Source organism: Petromyzon marinus, chromosome 68, assembly GCF_048934315.1.
Source record: "Petromyzon marinus isolate PM22_M1 ecotype Great Lakes invasive population chromosome 68, UKy_Petmar_22M1.pri1.0, whole genome shotgun sequence".
Classification (NCBI taxonomy): Eukaryota; Metazoa; Chordata; class Hyperoartia; order Petromyzontiformes; family Petromyzontidae; genus Petromyzon; species Petromyzon marinus.
Window position 1 is genome coordinate 6,530,713 of NC_133734.1, and position 18,784 is coordinate 6,549,496.

The following is an 18,784-nucleotide window of genomic DNA, read 5'->3' on the forward strand; positions in this document are numbered from 1 at the left end:
GCACTGTTGTATTCATAGCAAGTACCACCACAGTATGCACTGCTGTAATCATAGCAGGTACCACCACAGTCAGTGTGCACTGCTGTAGTCAATGTAGGATACCACCACAGTCAGTATGCACTGCTGTAGTGATAGCAGGTACCACCAATGTCGGTATGCACTGCCGTAGTGATAGTAGATACCGCTATCGAGTTGGTAAATACTACTGTAGAGTTAGTAGATACTAAAACAGTCAGTATATACCACCACGGTCGGTATATACTGCTACAGTTAGAAGATACTACTATACAGTCAGTAGATACTACGGTCAGTAACTACTGCTATAGAGTCAGTAGAAACTATTATACAGTCAGTAGATACTACTATAGAGTCAGTAGCTACTGCTATAGGTAGTAGATGCTACTATAGAGACAGTAGATGCCGCTAAAGAGTTAGTAGTTACTACTGTAAAGTCGATAGATACTACTGTAGGGCCAGTACATACTACTATAGTGTCTGTAGTTACTACAGTCAGTAAATACTACTAAACAGTCAGTAGCTACTACTGGTTCAGTAGATAATACTGTACAGTCAGTAGATACAGAGTCAATAGATACGACTTACTCTGGTGTATGTAGGGTGTGTAGGTATATATACCTACGCAGGGGTAAATTTATTTTATGATGGGGGGTGGGGGCGACAATTTTTGCAAACCTTTGATATCAACTATTTACCCCACACTTTCTATAAACTTTGGACTTCTCCAAGCCTCTTATAATTTTGTTGATGGAGAAATGGACAAACGGCCCACTGGCCTTTCACAATACCTTAGTATCTGTGTATGTATATGTAAGATTTTTAAAAGTAGTTTAGATATAAATTTTTGGCCCGGGCAACGCTGGGTACTTCCTGCTAGTATATTTATATACAGGAAGGATAGGCCACCATGTTTTAAATTAAATCTGCTGATCTGTGGCACACAGAGCGCTCCCATCGAAAGAGGGCACATACTAAATTGCGACCGTATCAGCAGTAACGACCTCTGTCCAGCGGCTGGACAAAGTACCGCGTTACAATTGGAGTAAGGGTTATTTAACCTTACTTCACCGGACTGGTGAAGCAATAATAAGTTAACGACAACGATACGCAGTATTATAAATATATATACATATAAACAAGAGTTAGATTAGTTTCCAGGATGGGAAAAAGAGACCTGTAGTTACCTGTGATGGTTGTCCATCTGTTTGCACTGCTGCAGTCTCCATGTCGAGACACCAATGGAAGTTCTGCAACACACAGAACGCCATAGGCAAGGTGAACGTTATTCGCATGGACATGGATCGGCACTCCGATGGGACCAACAATACATTTGACTGGTGGATGGGTTGTGTACAGATTATTACTTTGTTCTAAATATATATTTTCAAGCAACCACAATCATTGACATGACTGCACAAAACCAATGATGCAATGCAAGATTATTAATAGGCATTCTATTTACAGCCACACAACTGCTACGTCAGTACGAACTGCCATCGCTATCACGTTATGACGTGGAACGCGTGCACCCAATCACCCACCCACTCACTGACCAACTTACCTACTCACTCACCCACTCACGGACCAACTTACTAACTCAACCACCTACTCACCCACGCACACTCACCCACCCACCCACTTACTGACCAACGTACCCACTCAATCACGCACCCACTCACTCACACATCCAATTACTGACCAACTTACCCAATCACACACCCACCCACTCACTCACGCACTCACTCACTCCTCAGCCCACCTTCGATCCACCTTGGCACAGTGCATCGTTGTTGTGCATTTTAACAGCCACACATAAAATGACTTCCTTGACCAAATAATTCCCCATTGACTACTCACCTCGTGTTTAAGAGGTAGCAGGAGTGGGGCAAGCCGACATCGTCAGGCAGATGGACATTGGGATTCAGGCCGCTTGCAACCCACCTAAGAGTATTTACACAAGCCAAAAAGAAATTCTACGTTAGTCCAACAGATATTCCATAAAAATAATAATAATACTAGGAACCGTAAAAATACGCTATCCTAAATGCATACTTGGAGTACTTAAAAGGAGTCTTTGTCAAGTAATAATAAGCCGAGGCGATGTGTTGCGAGGATGTTATTTAGTTAAATGTTATCTAGGATCCAAAGGATAATTGTGGCTAAGTAAATTGCATTGACAGGAGGATAAATTGAAAAGTTTGGAGCGATTTTAAATTAACAGTGGCCAGGGCTTGTGGGTCGTGGCAAGATATGTCTACGCTCGATTTGCAATGTTTCGTCAACTTCTTTTTAATTCTGTTTAACACGTAGAAGGCTTTCGTGAACAATATCATCCATAATACACGTTTTTTGGGTTAGATAGCGTAAAATATATATAAGTGTCGTTCAGGCCGCCACCACCCGACAGCCAATTAATACAATAGTTTCACATCGCACCAGGTAACTGGTTTTAGGCCGAGTCGATCTAGGGGAGTCCCAGGGCCGGTTTTGATAATCGCTGTCACTGGTAATGTTGGTGGCCGTGAGCAGGATTGGAACTCGGGCCGCTGGATTTGTTCGCCCAGCGTATACGCTAACCGCTGCGCCACCGCTCCCCCCATATAAATAACATGCATGTACGTCTACACACACCACGCGTAAATACTGGACACAACTCAAACAACTCCAAAAAACACAAATACGTACGGATACCAGCAAAACATGTGCATGCGCTTTTGCACCCTCACTTATAGATAGATCCATTCAAGATACGGGCATTAAATATACAGCCATTAAAGATGTAGGCGTTAAAGATGTAGACATTAAAGATGGACAGTGTTAGTCTACGGGCAGTGTTAAGGTAGTGTTGAGTCTATGGGTAGTGTTGAGTCTAAGAGTAGTGTAGAGTCTATGGGTAGTGTTGAGTCTATAAGTACTGTTGAGTCTATAGGCAGTGTTGAGTCTATGGGTGGTGTTGAGTCTATGGGTGGTGTTGAGTATATGGGTAGTGTAGAGTCTATGGGTAGTGTTGAGTCTATAAGTAGTGTTGAGTCTATAGGCAGTGTTGAGTCTATGGGGGTGTTGAGTCTATGGGCAGTGTTGAGTCTCTGGGTGGTGTTGAGTCTAGGAGCAGTGTTGTGTCTATGTGCAGTGTTGAGTGTATGGGTAGTGTAGAGTCTATGGGTAGTGTTGAGTCTAAGGGTAGTGTAGAGTCTATTGGTAGTGTTGAGTCTATAAGTACTGTTGAGTCGATAGGCAGTGTTGAGACTATGGGTGGTGTTGAGTCTATGGGTTGTGTTGAGTCTATGGGTAGTGTAGAGTCTATGGGTAGTGTTGAGTCTATAAGTAGTGTTGAGTCTATAGGCAGTGTTGAGTCTATGGGGGTCTTGAGTCTATGGGCAGTTAAATTTCGATTTAAAGCTTTCGTGACTGCAAGGATTCATCTTCTTTGGTTCTTTCGGTAAAGTCACGTAGAATGAGAATAAAATAATAAATTGATAAATAATTACAATTGTGTTATTTTATTCTATGGGCAGTGTTGAGTCTCTGGGTGGTGTTGAGTCTATGGGTAGTATTCTTAGTTTTTTCGGTAAAGTCACGTTGAAGAGAAACAACAAAATAACAAAATATATATAAAACAATACAAAATTCTCACGACGTTTCGACCATAACTCAAACGGTCATCATCAGGTGTGTCGGTTTGCATAAATTTATTTTGAAAACGGCATATTTATTTATATATATAAAAATAACGTTTGCGTCACGCGCAACGATGGCAGTTTGCCAGGACTAGTCCATCTATTTTTTGAAAAGAGGAGGGGGGAGACGAAATTTGTTTTTATGTAAGCTGTCTGAAAGGCACTGTAAGCGTGAACAATCAATCAAGAACTGAAATGATTTATCAAATCTTTCCAATGATTGCTAAGATAGAATCCATCTTCTCGGTTGAAATTGTCTCTGTGTTTGTATATGTGGATAGCCTCATGAACGAATCTCTCATGGAAGCCAGATGGCTTACAAAGAACCTCCGTCTTGGAAAAGTCAATGGCATGTGAGCCTACTGAATTAGAACAATGATCTGCTACGGCCGAGGTGTTGGTCCTACCGTGTTTAAGGTCTGCTTTATGTTCACGAATGCGGTCCGAGATATGGCGTTTGGTTTCTCCAATGTAACTACTACCACAGAGGCAACTTAGTTTGTAGACACCAGGGTATTGTATGTCCGGAATCACATCTTTTACAGACGGAACCAGATCACGGATTTTATGTAATGTGTTGAAACGGACCTGGATCTTGTGTTTATTCAAGATTTTGGAGATCTTTTTTGTGATCCCAGCAATGTAGGGTAAAGTGATGGTTTTGAAAGGCTCCTCAAGAGGGTTCTTCTTCATGGTTTGAGTGATAGCTTTGCGGATTGTATAGTCGGAGTAACCATTAGCCCTAAGAGCTTGGTGTACGTGCTTGAGTTCACTGCTTATGTGTTCCTGGTCGGATATGCATTGGGCTCTATGATACAGAGTCTTGATGAGAGAATTCTTCTGTGATGGATGGTGGTGGGAATCCGGTTTCAGATAAGCATCCGTATGGGTAGCTTTCCTGTAGACAGAGTGGCTCATTGAACCATCAGGTCTCTTTTTAATTAGGACATCCAAAAAAGGTATCTTGCCATCTATTTCGACTTCCATGGTAAATCTGATGGCTGGGTGTATGGAATTGATGTGGTCGAAGAATTTGTCTAGAGCAGGCCGGCCATGTGGCCAGATGACAAAAGTGTCATCCACGTACCTCTTCCATAAGGTTGGGCGCAGAGTGGCAGTCTGGATGGCGTCAGTCTCAAATTTCTCCATGAAAATGTTAGCTATAACTGGAGAAAGGGGGGAGCCCATTGGGGTGCCCTCAGTTTGTTTGTAGAAAGTTCCATTCCAAGTGAAGTATGTATTGGTTAAACAGTGTCTCACCAGGGGGGGTACCTCAGTGTTTAGTCCTTGATGAACCAAGTCTTCAATGATTGCAATGGTGTCAGGTACAGGAACCTTGGTGAATAAGGAAACTACATCAAAACTGACAAGCAGGTCGTCTGGGGACAGGGAAATACCCTTGATTGTTGATACCAGGTGAGTAGAATTTTGTACCGCAGAGGTGGTCTTTCCAGTGAAAGGACGCAGGATTTCAGACAAAAAACGAGCTAGTTTGTAGGTGGGGGAGCTGATAGTAGAGACTATGGGACGAAGAGGTGTATCAACTTTATGTATTTTTGGTAAGCCGTATAATCTTGGTGGCCTGGCAGCAGAAGGTTTCAACGAAAACTGTTTAGATTGATCAATTAATGTGGTTGAATCAGAAATTATTTTGTTGGTTTGTGTGACGAGGCTGTTGGTGGGATCTCTTTTTATTTTTGTATAACTACCATCGTCGAGTAATTCTTTAATTTTGTTGTTGTATTCTATTTTATCCATGATAACAGTAGCATTGCCTTTGTCAGCTGAGAGAACTACAATATCATTCCTCTTTTTTAATTTATATAATTCAAAACGCTCATCTTTGCTGAGGTTGCTAGCTGGCATCTTAGCGTTTTTGAGGGTTGCAGCGATTTCAGATCTTGCTACGTCTGCAGCGATGTGACCCAGGCCCCTGAGAGCAACGTCTACTTGGGCAATTATATCATTAACTGGTATGTGTTTAGGTGTGACTGCAAAGTTTAGACCTTTAGCTAAAACGGATTTCAGACCATCGGAAATAGAACTGTTACTGCGATTAATTACGACTTTATTAACGTCTAACTTTTTGGTGTGTGGGTCCGGTCTTTTGTTTAAGAGGAGGTTAAATTTGGAAATCAGGTTTTCCTTACATTTGGTCGACATCGTAGCAGCTGAAGAGGCAGTCATATTGTCTACATGTTCCCAATCCGATGTGGACATTATTGCCGTCAATGATAAGTGTGATTTGTAGAGTGTCTTGTCTAACTGATCTAGTTCTGTGCGTATAAGTCTGATTTTTTCTGAGATAAGAGCTAAGCTAGTTTTGAAAAGAATTCGTTTCGCATTAGAAGAAGTTACAGTAGCAGAGGTGAGTGTAAATGCGATTGGTATTACCCCAGAGTCGCGGCATCTCTTCAGGAAGGTGAGAGACTCGATCAGCTGAGCTTTCTTATCCCGGAGTTTGTTGAAAGATCTTAAAGTTATGTGAAAACCCTCCCCGTAGAGGCGATTAAATTTTGATTTAAAGCTTTCGTGACTGCAGTAATTCATATTCTTAGTTTTTTCGGTAAAGTCACGTTGAAGAGAAACAACAAAATAACAAAATATATATAAAACAATACAAAATTCTCACGACGTTTCGACCATAACTCAAACGGTCATCATCAGGTGTGTCGGTTTGCATAAATTTATTTTGAAAACGGCATATTTATTTATATATATAAAAATAACGTTTGCGTCACGCGCAACGATGGCAGTTTGCCAGGACTAGTCCATCTATTTTTTGAAAAGAGGAGGGGGGAGACGAAATTTGTTTTTATGTAAGCTGTCTGAAAGGCACTGTAAGCGTGAACAATCAATCAAGAACTGAAATGATTTATCAAATCTTTCCAATGATTGCTAAGATAGAATCCATCTTCTCGGTTGAAATTGTCTCTGTGTTTGTATATGTGGATAGCCTCATGAACGAATCTCTCATGGAAGCCAGATGGCTTACAAAGAACCTCCGTCTTGGAAAAGTCAATGGCATGTGAGCCTACTGAATTAGAACAATGATCTGCTACGGCCGAGGTGTTGGTCCTACCGTGTTTAAGGTCTGCTTTATGTTCACGAATGCGGTCCGAGATATGGCGTTTGGTTTCTCCAATGTAACTACTACCACAGAGGCAACTTAGTTTGTAGACACCAGGGTATTGTATGTCCGGAATCACATCTTTTACAGACGGAACCAGATCACGGATTTTATGTAATGTGTTGAAACGGACCTGGATCTTGTGTTTATTCAAGATTTTGGAGATCTTTTTTGTGATCCCAGCAATGTAGGGTAAAGTGATGGTTTTGAAAGGCTCCTCAAGAGGGTTCTTCTTCATGGTTTGAGTGATAGCTTTGCGGATTGTATAGTCGGAGTAACCATTAGCCCTAAGAGCTTGGTGTACGTGCTTGAGTTCACTGCTTATGTGTTCCTGGTCGGATATGCATTGGGCTCTATGATACAGAGTCTTGATGAGAGAATTCTTCTGTGATGGATGGTGGTGGGAATCCGGTTTCAGATAAGCATCCGTATGGGTAGCTTTCCTGTAGACAGAGTGGCTCATTGAACCATCAGGTCTCTTTTTAATTAGGACATCCAAAAAAAGGTATCTTGCCATCTATTTCGACTTCCATGGTAAATCTGATGGCTGGGTGTATGGAATTGATGTGGTCGAAGAATTTGTCTAGAGCAGGCCGGCCATGTGGCCAGATGACAAAAGTGTCATCCACGTACCTCTTCCATAAGGTTGGGCGCAGAGTGGCAGTCTGGATGGCGTCAGTCTCAAATTTCTCCATGAAAATGTTAGCTATAACTGGAGAAAGGGGGGAGCCCATTGGGGTGCCCTCAGTTTGTTTGTAGAAAGTTCCATTCCAAGTGAAGTATGTATTGGTTAAACAGTGTCTCACCAGGGGGGGTACCTCAGTGTTTAGTCCTTGATGAACCAAGTCTTCAATGATTGCAATGGTGTCAGGTACAGGAACCTTGGTGAATAAGGAAACTACATCAAAACTGACAAGCAGGTCGTCTAGGGACAGGGAAATACCCTTGATTGTTGATACCAGGTGAGTAGAATTTTGTACCGCAGAGGTGGTCTTTCCAGTGAAAGGACGCAGGATTTCAGACAAAAAACGAGCTAGTTTGTAGGTGGGGGAGCTGATAGTAGAGACTATGGGACGAAGAGGTGTATCAACTTTATGTATTTTTGGTAAGCCGTATAATCTTGGTGGCCTGGCAGCAGAAGGTTTCAACGAAAACTGTTTAGATTGATCAATTAATGTGGTTGAATCAGAAATTATTTTGTTGGTTTGTGTGACGAGGCTGTTGGTGGGATCTCTTTTTATTTTTGTATAACTACCATCGTCGAGTAATTCTTTAATTTTGTTGTTGTATTCTATTTTATCCATGATAACAGTAGCATTGCCTTTGTCAGCTGAGAGAACTACAATATCATTCCTCTTTTTTAATTTATATAATTCAAAACGCTCATCTTTGCTGAGGTTGCTAGCTGGCATCTTAGCGTTTTTGAGGGTTGCAGCGATTTCAGATCTTGCTACGTCTGCAGCGATGTGACCCAGGCCCCTGAGAGCAACGTCTACTTGGGCAATTATATCATTAACTGGTATGTGTTTAGGTGTGACTGCAAAGTTTAGACCTTTAGCTAAAACGGATTTCAGACCATCGGAAATAGAACTGTTACTGCGATTAATTACGACTTTATTAACGTCTAACTTTTTGGTGTGTGGGTCCGGTCTTTTGTTTAAGAGGAGGTTAAATTTGGAAATCAGGTTTTCCTTACATTTGGTCGACATCGTAGCAGCTGAAGAGGCAGTCATATTGTCTACATGTTCCCAATCCGATGTGGACATTATTGCCGTCAATGATAAGTGTGATTTGTAGAGTGTCTTGTCTAACTGATCTAGTTCTGTGCGTATAAGTCTGATTTTTTCTGAGATAAGAGCTAAGCTAGTTTTGAAAAGAATTCGTTTCGCATTAGAAGAAGTTACAGTAGCAGAGGTGAGTGTAAATGCGATTGGTATTACCCCAGAGTCGCGGCATCTCTTCAGGAAGGTGAGAGACTCGATCAGCTGAGCTTTCTTATCCCGGAGTTTGTTGAAAGATCTTAAAGTTATGTGAAAACCCTCCCCGTAGAGGCGATTAAATTTTGATTTAAAGCTTTCGTGACTGCAGTAATTCATATTCTTAGTTTTTTCGGTAAAGTCACGTTGAAGAGAAACAACAAAATAACAAAATATATATAAAACAATACAAAATTCTCACGACGTTTCGACCATAACTCAAACGGTCATCATCAGGTGTGTCGGTTTGCATAAATTTATTTTGAAAACGGCATATTTATTTATATATATAAAAATAACGTTTGCGTCACGCGCAACGATGGCAGTTTGCCAGGACTAGTCCATCTATTTTTTGAAAAGAGGAGGGGGGAGACGAAATTTGTTTTTATGTAAGCTGTCTGAAAGGCACTGTAAGCGTGAACAATCAATCAAGAACTGAAATGATTTATCAAATCTTTCCAATGATTGCTAAGATAGAATCCATCTTCTCGGTTGAAATTGTCTCTGTGTTTGTATATGTGGATAGCCTCATGAACGAATCTCTCATGGAAGCCAGATGGCTTACAAAGAACCTCCGTCTTGGAAAAGTCAATGGCATGTGAGCCTACTGAATTAGAACAATGATCTGCTACGGCCGAGGTGTTGGTCCTACCGTGTTTAAGGTCTGCTTTATGTTCACGAATGCGGTCCGAGATATGGCGTTTGGTTTCTCCAATGTAACTACTACCACAGAGGCAACTTAGTTTGTAGACACCAGGGTATTGTATGTCCGGAATCACATCTTTTACAGACGGAACCAGATCACGGATTTTATGTAATGTGTTGAAACGGACCTGGATCTTGTGTTTATTCAAGATTTTGGAGATCTTTTTTGTGATCCCAGCAATGTAGGGTAAAGTGATGGTTTTGAAAGGCTCCTCAAGAGGGTTCTTCTTCATGGTTTGAGTGATAGCTTTGCGGATTGTATAGTCGGAGTAACCATTAGCCCTAAGAGCTTGGTGTACGTGCTTGAGTTCACTGCTTATGTGTTCCTGGTCGGATATGCATTGGGCTCTATGATACAGAGTCTTGATGAGAGAATTCTTCTGTGATGGATGGTGGTGGGAATCCGGTTTCAGATAAGCATCCGTATGGGTAGCTTTCCTGTAGACAGAGTGGCTCATTGAACCATCAGGTCTCTTTTTAATTAGGACATCCAAAAAAGGTATCTTGCCATCTATTTCGACTTCCATGGTAAATCTGATGGCTGGGTGTATGGAATTGATGTGGTCGAAGAATTTGTCTAGAGCAGGCCGGCCATGTGGCCAGATGACAAAAGTGTCATCCACGTACCTCTTCCATAAGGTTGGGCGCAGAGTGGCAGTCTGGATGGCGTCAGTCTCAAATTTCTCCATGAAAATGTTAGCTATAACTGGAGAAAGGGGGGAGCCCATTGGGGTGCCCTCAGTTTGTTTGTAGAAAGTTCCATTCCAAGTGAAGTATGTATTGGTTAAACAGTGTCTCACCAGGGGGGGTACCTCAGTGTTTAGTCCTTGATGAACCAAGTCTTCAATGATTGCAATGGTGTCAGGTACAGGAACCTTGGTGAATAAGGAAACTACATCAAAACTGACAAGCAGGTCGTCTGGGGACAGGGAAATACCCTTGATTGTTGATACCAGGTGAGTAGAATTTTGTACCGCAGAGGTGGTCTTTCCAGTGAAAGGACGCAGGATTTCAGACAAAAAACGAGCTAGTTTGTAGGTGGGGGAGCTGATAGTAGAGACTATGGGACGAAGAGGTGTATCAACTTTATGTATTTTTGGTAAGCCGTATAATCTTGGTGGCCTGGCAGCAGAAGGTTTCAACGAAAACTGTTTAGATTGATCAATTAATGTGGTTGAATCAGAAATTATTTTGTTGGTTTGTGTGACGAGGCTGTTGGTGGGATCTCTTTTTATTTTTGTATAACTACCATCGTCGAGTAATTCTTTAATTTTGTTGTTGTATTCTATTTTATCCATGATAACAGTAGCATTGCCTTTGTCAGCTGAGAGAACTACAATATCATTCCTCTTTTTTAATTTATATAATTCAAAACGCTCATCTTTGCTGAGGTTGCTAGCTGGCATCTTAGCGTTTTTGAGGGTTGCAGCGATTTCAGATCTTGCTACGTCTGCAGCGATGTGACCCAGGCCCCTGAGAGCAACGTCTACTTGGGCAATTATATCATTAACTGGTATGTGTTTAGGTGTGACTGCAAAGTTTAGACCTTTAGCTAAAACGGATTTCAGACCATCGGAAATAGAACTGTTACTGCGATTAATTACGACTTTATTAACGTCTAACTTTTTGGTGTGTGGGTCCGGTCTTTTGTTTAAGAGGAGGTTAAATTTGGAAATCAGGTTTTCCTTACATTTGGTCGACATCGTAGCAGCTGAAGAGGCAGTCATATTGTCTACATGTTCCCAATCCGATGTGGACATTATTGCCGTCAATGATAAGTGTGATTTGTAGAGTGTCTTGTCTAACTGATCTAGTTCTGTGCGTATAAGTCTGATTTTTTCTGAGATAAGAGCTAAGCTAGTTTTGAAAAGAATTCGTTTCGCATTAGAAGAAGTTACAGTAGCAGAGGTGAGTGTAAATGCGATTGGTATTACCCCAGAGTCGCGGCATCTCTTCAGGAAGGTGAGAGACTCGATCAGCTGAGCTTTCTTATCCCGGAGTTTGTTGAAAGATCTTAAAGTTATGTGAAAACCCTCCCCGTAGAGGCGATTAAATTTTGATTTAAAGCTTTCGTGACTGCAGTAATTCATATTCTTAGTTTTTTCGGTAAAGTCACGTTGAAGAGAAACAACAAAATAACAAAATATATATAAAACAATACAAAATTCTCACGACGTTTCGACCATAACTCAAACGGTCATCATCAGGTGTGTCGGTTTGCATAAATTTATTTTGAAAACGGCATATTTATTTATATATATAAAAATAACGTTTGCGTCACGCGCAACGATGGCAGTTTGCCAGGACTAGTCCATCTATTTTTTGAAAAGAGGAGGGGGGAGACGAAATTTGTTTTTATGTAAGCTGTCTGAAAGGCACTGTAAGCGTGAACAATCAATCAAGAACTGAAATGATTTATCAAATCTTTCCAATGATTGCTAAGATAGAATCCATCTTCTCGGTTGAAATTGTCTCTGTGTTTGTATATGTGGATAGCCTCATGAACGAATCTCTCATGGAAGCCAGATGGCTTACAAAGAACCTCCGTCTTGGAAAAGTCAATGGCATGTGAGCCTACTGAATTAGAACAATGATCTGCTACGGCCGAGGTGTTGGTCCTACCGTGTTTAAGGTCTGCTTTATGTTCACGAATGCGGTCCGAGATATGGCGTTTGGTTTCTCCAATGTAACTACTACCACAGAGGCAACTTAGTTTGTAGACACCAGGGTATTGTATGTCCGGAATCACATCTTTTACAGACGGAACCAGATCACGGATTTTATGTAATGTGTTGAAACGGACCTGGATCTTGTGTTTATTCAAGATTTTGGAGATCTTTTTTGTGATCCCAGCAATGTAGGGTAAAGTGATGGTTTTGAAAGGCTCCTCAAGAGGGTTCTTCTTCATGGTTTGAGTGATAGCTTTGCGGATTGTATAGTCGGAGTAACCATTAGCCCTAAGAGCTTGGTGTACGTGCTTGAGTTCACTGCTTATGTGTTCCTGGTCGGATATGCATTGGGCTCTATGATACAGAGTCTTGATGAGAGAATTCTTCTGTGATGGATGGTGGTGGGAATCCGGTTTCAGATAAGCATCCGTATGGGTAGCTTTCCTGTAGACAGAGTGGCTCATTGAACCATCAGGTCTCTTTTTAATTAGGACATCCAAAAAAGGTATCTTGCCATCTATTTCGACTTCCATGGTAAATCTGATGGCTGGGTGTATGGAATTGATGTGGTCGAAGAATTTGTCTAGAGCAGGCCGGCCATGTGGCCAGATGACAAAAGTGTCATCCACGTACCTCTTCCATAAGGTTGGGCGCAGAGTGGCAGTCTGGATGGCGTCAGTCTCAAATTTCTCCATGAAAATGTTAGCTATAACTGGAGAAAGGGGGGAGCCCATTGGGGTGCCCTCAGTTTGTTTGTAGAAAGTTCCATTCCAAGTGAAGTATGTATTGGTTAAACAGTGTCTCACCAGGGGGGGTACCTCAGTGTTTAGTCCTTGATGAACCAAGTCTTCAATGATTGCAATGGTGTCAGGTACAGGAACCTTGGTGAATAAGGAAACTACATCAAAACTGACAAGCAGGTCGTCTGGGGACAGGGAAATACCCTTGATTGTTGATACCAGGTGAGTAGAATTTTGTACCGCAGAGGTGGTCTTTCCAGTGAAAGGACGCAGGATTTCAGACAAAAAACGAGCTAGTTTGTAGGTGGGGGAGCTGATAGTAGAGACTATGGGACGAAGAGGTGTATCAACTTTATGTATTTTTGGTAAGCCGTATAATCTTGGTGGCCTGGCAGCAGAAGGTTTCAACGAAAACTGTTTAGATTGATCAATTAATGTGGTTGAATCAGAAATTATTTTGTTGGTTTGTGTGACGAGGCTGTTGGTGGGATCTCTTTTTATTTTTGTATAACTACCATCGTCGAGTAATTCTTTAATTTTGTTGTTGTATTCTATTTTATCCATGATAACAGTAGCATTGCCTTTGTCAGCTGAGAGAACTACAATATCATTCCTCTTTTTTAATTTATATAATTCAAAACGCTCATCTTTGCTGAGGTTGCTAGCTGGCATCTTAGCGTTTTTGAGGGTTGCAGCGATTTCAGATCTTGCTACGTCTGCAGCGATGTGACCCAGGCCCCTGAGAGCAACGTCTACTTGGGCAATTATATCATTAACTGGTATGTGTTTAGGTGTGACTGCAAAGTTTAGACCTTTAGCTAAAACGGATTTCAGACCATCGGAAATAGAACTGTTACTGCGATTAATTACGACTTTATTAACGTCTAACTTTTTGGTGTGTGGGTCCGGTCTTTTGTTTAAGAGGAGGTTAAATTTGGAAATCAGGTTTTCCTTACATTTGGTCGACATCGTAGCAGCTGAAGAGGCAGTCATATTGTCTACATGTTCCCAATCCGATGTGGACATTATTGCCGTCAATGATAAGTGTGATTTGTAGAGTGTCTTGTCTAACTGATCTAGTTCTGTGCGTATAAGTCTGATTTTTTCTGAGATAAGAGCTAAGCTAGTTTTGAAAAGAATTCGTTTCGCATTAGAAGAAGTTACAGTAGCAGAGGTGAGTGTAAATGCGATTGGTATTACCCCAGAGTCGCGGCATCTCTTCAGGAAGGTGAGAGACTCGATCAGCTGAGCTTTCTTATCCCGGAGTTTGTTGAAAGATCTTAAAGTTATGTGAAAACCCTCCCCGTAGAGGCGATTAAATTTTGATTTAAAGCTTTCGTGACTGCAGTAATTCATATTCTTAGTTTTTTCGGTAAAGTCACGTTGAAGAGAAACAACAAAATAACAAAATATATATAAAACAATACAAAATTCTCACGACGTTTCGACCATAACTCAAACGGTCATCATCAGGTGTGTCGGTTTGCATAAATTTATTTTGAAAACGGCATATTTATTTATATATATAAAAATAACGTTTGCGTCACGCGCAACGATGGCAGTTTGCCAGGACTAGTCCATCTATTTTTTGAAAAGAGGAGGGGGGAGACGAAATTTGTTTTTATGTAAGCTGTCTGAAAGGCACTGTAAGCGTGAACAATCAATCAAGAACTGAAATGATTTATCAAATCTTTCCAATGATTGCTAAGATAGAATCCATCTTCTCGGTTGAAATTGTCTCTGTGTTTGTATATGTGGATAGCCTCATGAACGAATCTCTCATGGAAGCCAGATGGCTTACAAAGAACCTCCGTCTTGGAAAAGTCAATGGCATGTGAGCCTACTGAATTAGAACAATGATCTGCTACGGCCGAGGTGTTGGTCCTACCGTGTTTAAGGTCTGCTTTATGTTCACGAATGCGGTCCGAGATATGGCGTTTGGTTTCTCCAATGTAACTACTACCACAGAGGCAACTTAGTTTGTAGACACCAGGGTATTGTATGTCCGGAATCACATCTTTTACAGACGGAACCAGATCACGGATTTTATGTAATGTGTTGAAACGGACCTGGATCTTGTGTTTATTCAAGATTTTGGAGATCTTTTTTGTGATCCCAGCAATGTAGGGTAAAGTGATGGTTTTGAAAGGCTCCTCAAGAGGGTTCTTCTTCATGGTTTGAGTGATAGCTTTGCGGATTGTATAGTCGGAGTAACCATTAGCCCTAAGAGCTTGGTGTACGTGCTTGAGTTCACTGCTTATGTGTTCCTGGTCGGATATGCATTGGGCTCTATGATACAGAGTCTTGATGAGAGAATTCTTCTGTGATGGATGGTGGTGGGAATCCGGTTTCAGATAAGCATCCGTATGGGTAGCTTTCCTGTAGACAGAGTGGCTCATTGAACCATCAGGTCTCTTTTTAATTAGGACATCCAAAAAAAGGTATCTTGCCATCTATTTCGACTTCCATGGTAAATCTGATGGCTGGGTGTATGGAATTGATGTGGTCGAAGAATTTGTCTAGAGCAGGCCGGCCATGTGGCCAGATGACAAAAGTGTCATCCACGTACCTCTTCCATAAGGTTGGGCGCAGAGTGGCAGTCTGGATGGCGTCAGTCTCAAATTTCTCCATGAAAATGTTAGCTATAACTGGAGAAAGGGGGGAGCCCATTGGGGTGCCCTCAGTTTGTTTGTAGAAAGTTCCATTCCAAGTGAAGTATGTATTGGTTAAACAGTGTCTCACCAGGGGGGGTACCTCAGTGTTTAGTCCTTGATGAACCAAGTCTTCAATGATTGCAATGGTGTCAGGTACAGGAACCTTGGTGAATAAGGAAACTACATCAAAACTGACAAGCAGGTCGTCTAGGGACAGGGAAATACCCTTGATTGTTGATACCAGGTGAGTAGAATTTTGTACCGCAGAGGTGGTCTTTCCAGTGAAAGGACGCAGGATTTCAGACAAAAAACGAGCTAGTTTGTAGGTGGGGGAGCTGATAGTAGAGACTATGGGACGAAGAGGTGTATCAACTTTATGTATTTTTGGTAAGCCGTATAATCTTGGTGGCCTGGCAGCAGAAGGTTTCAACGAAAACTGTTTAGATTGATCAATTAATGTGGTTGAATCAGAAATTATTTTGTTGGTTTGTGTGACGAGGCTGTTGGTGGGATCTCTTTTTATTTTTGTATAACTACCATCGTCGAGTAATTCTTTAATTTTGTTGTTGTATTCTATTTTATCCATGATAACAGTAGCATTGCCTTTGTCAGCTGAGAGAACTACAATATCATTCCTCTTTTTTAATTTATATAATTCAAAACGCTCATCTTTGCTGAGGTTGCTAGCTGGCATCTTAGCGTTTTTGAGGGTTGCAGCGATTTCAGATCTTGCTACGTCTGCAGCGATGTGACCCAGGCCCCTGAGAGCAACGTCTACTTGGGCAATTATATCATTAACTGGTATGTGTTTAGGTGTGACTGCAAAGTTTAGACCTTTAGCTAAAACGGATTTCAGACCATCGGAAATAGAACTGTTACTGCGATTAATTACGACTTTATTAACGTCTAACTTTTTGGTGTGTGGGTCCGGTCTTTTGTTTAAGAGGAGGTTAAATTTGGAAATCAGGTTTTCCTTACATTTGGTCGACATCGTAGCAGCTGAAGAGGCAGTCATATTGTCTACATGTTCCCAATCCGATGTGGACATTATTGCCGTCAATGATAAGTGTGATTTGTAGAGTGTCTTGTCTAACTGATCTAGTTCTGTGCGTATAAGTCTGATTTTTTCTGAGATAAGAGCTAAGCTAGTTTTGAAAAGAATTCGTTTCGCATTAGAAGAAGTTACAGTAGCAGAGGTGAGTGTAAATGCGATTGGTATTACCCCAGAGTCGCGGCATCTCTTCAGGAAGGTGAGAGACTCGATCAGCTGAGCTTTCTTATCCCGGAGTTTGTTGAAAGATCTTAAAGTTATGTGAAAACCCTCCCCGTAGAGGCGATTAAATTTTGATTTAAAGCTTTCGTGACTGCAGTAATTCATATTCTTAGTTTTTTCGGTAAAGTCACGTTGAAGAGAAACAACAAAATAACAAAATATATATAAAACAATACAAAATTCTCACGACGTTTCGACCATAACTCAAACGGTCATCATCAGGTGTGTCGGTTTGCATAAATTTATTTTGAAAACGGCATATTTATTTATATATATAAAAATAACGTTTGCGTCACGCGCAACGATGGCAGTTTGCCAGGACTAGTCCATCTATTTTTTGAAAAGAGGAGGGGGGAGACGAAATTTGTTTTTATGTAAGCTGTCTGAAAGGCACTGTAAGCGTGAACAATCAATCAAGAACTGAAATGATTTATCAAATCTTTCCAATGATTGCTAAGATAGAATCCATCTTCTCGGTTGAAATTGTCTCTGTGTTTGTATATGTGGATAGCCTCATGAACGAATCTCTCATGGAAGCCAGATGGCTTACAAAGAACCTCCGTCTTGGAAAAGTCAATGGCATGTGAGCCTACTGAATTAGAACAATGATCTGCTACGGCCGAGGTGTTGGTCCTACCGTGTTTAAGGTCTGCTTTATGTTCACGAATGCGGTCCGAGATATGGCGTTTGGTTTCTCCAATGTAACTACTACCACAGAGGCAACTTAGTTTGTAGACACCAGGGTATTGTATGTCCGGAATCACATCTTTTACAGACGGAACCAGATCACGGATTTTATGTAATGTGTTGAAACGGACCTGGATCTTGTGTTTATTCAAGATTTTGGAGATCTTTTTTGTGATCCCAGCAATGTAGGGTAAAGTGATGGTTTTGAAAGGCTCCTCAAGAGGGTTCTTCTTCATGGTTTGAGTGATAGCTTTGCGGATTGTATAGTCGGAGTAACCATTAGCCCTAAGAGCTTGGTGTACGTGCTTGAGTTCACTGCTTATGTGTTCCTGGTCGGATATGCATTGGGCTCTATGATACAGAGTCTTGATGAGAGAATTCTTCTGTGATGGATGGTGGTGGGAATCCGGTTTCAGATAAGCATCCGTATGGGTAGCTTTCCTGTAGACAGAGTGGCTCATTGAACCATCAGGTCTCTTTTTAATTAGGACATCCAAAAAAGGTATCTTGCCATCTATTTCGACTTCCATGGTAAATCTGATGGCTGGGTGTATGGAATTGATGTGGTCGAAGAATTTGTCTAGAGCAGGCCGGCCATGTGGCCAGATGACAAAAGTGTCATCCACGTACCTCTTCCATAAGGTTGGGCGCAGAGTGGCAGTCTGGATGGCGTCAGTCTCAAATTTCTCCATGAAAATGTTAGCTATAACTGGAGAAAGGGGGGAGCCCATTGGGGTGCCCTCAGTTTGTTTGTAGAAAGTTCCATTCCAAGTGAAGTATGTATTGGTTAAACAGTGTCTCACCAGGGGGGGTACCTCAGTGTTTAGTCCTTGATGAACCAAGTCTTCAATGATTGCAATGGTGTCAGGTACAGGAACCTTGGTGAATAAGGAAACTACATCAAAACTGACAAGCAGGTCGTCTGGGGACAGGGAAATACCCTTGATTGTTGATACCAGGTGAGTAGAATTTTGTACCGCAGAGGTGGTCTTTCCAGTGAAAGGACGCAGGATTTCAGACAAAAAACGAGCTAGTTTGTAGGTGGGGGAGCTGATAGTAGAGACTATGGGACGAAGAGGTGTATCAACTTTATGTATTTTTGGTAAGCCGTATAATCTTGGTGGCCTGGCAGCAGAAGGTTTCAACGAAAACTGTTTAGATTGATCAATTAATGTGGTTGAATCAGAAATTATTTTGTTGGTTTGTGTGACGAGGCTGTTGGTGGGATCTCTTTTTATTTTTGTATAACTACCAT

General features: G+C 41.4%; 1 long non-coding RNA gene across 1 annotated transcript in view; it reads right to left on the reverse strand.

The window, feature by feature from the left end:
• LOC116956949 (uncharacterized) overlaps window positions 1–18,784 on the reverse strand; it is a 44,115-nt gene that overhangs the window by 11,108 nt on the left and 14,223 nt on the right. Inside the window, exons 2-3 of the long non-coding RNA XR_012930397.1 lie at window positions 1,876–1,959; window positions 1,203–1,265 (exon numbers count right to left, since the gene is read on the reverse strand). This is a non-coding gene — a long non-coding RNA (uncharacterized LOC116956949). The remainder of the gene's footprint in view (window positions 1–1,202; window positions 1,266–1,875; window positions 1,960–18,784) is intronic.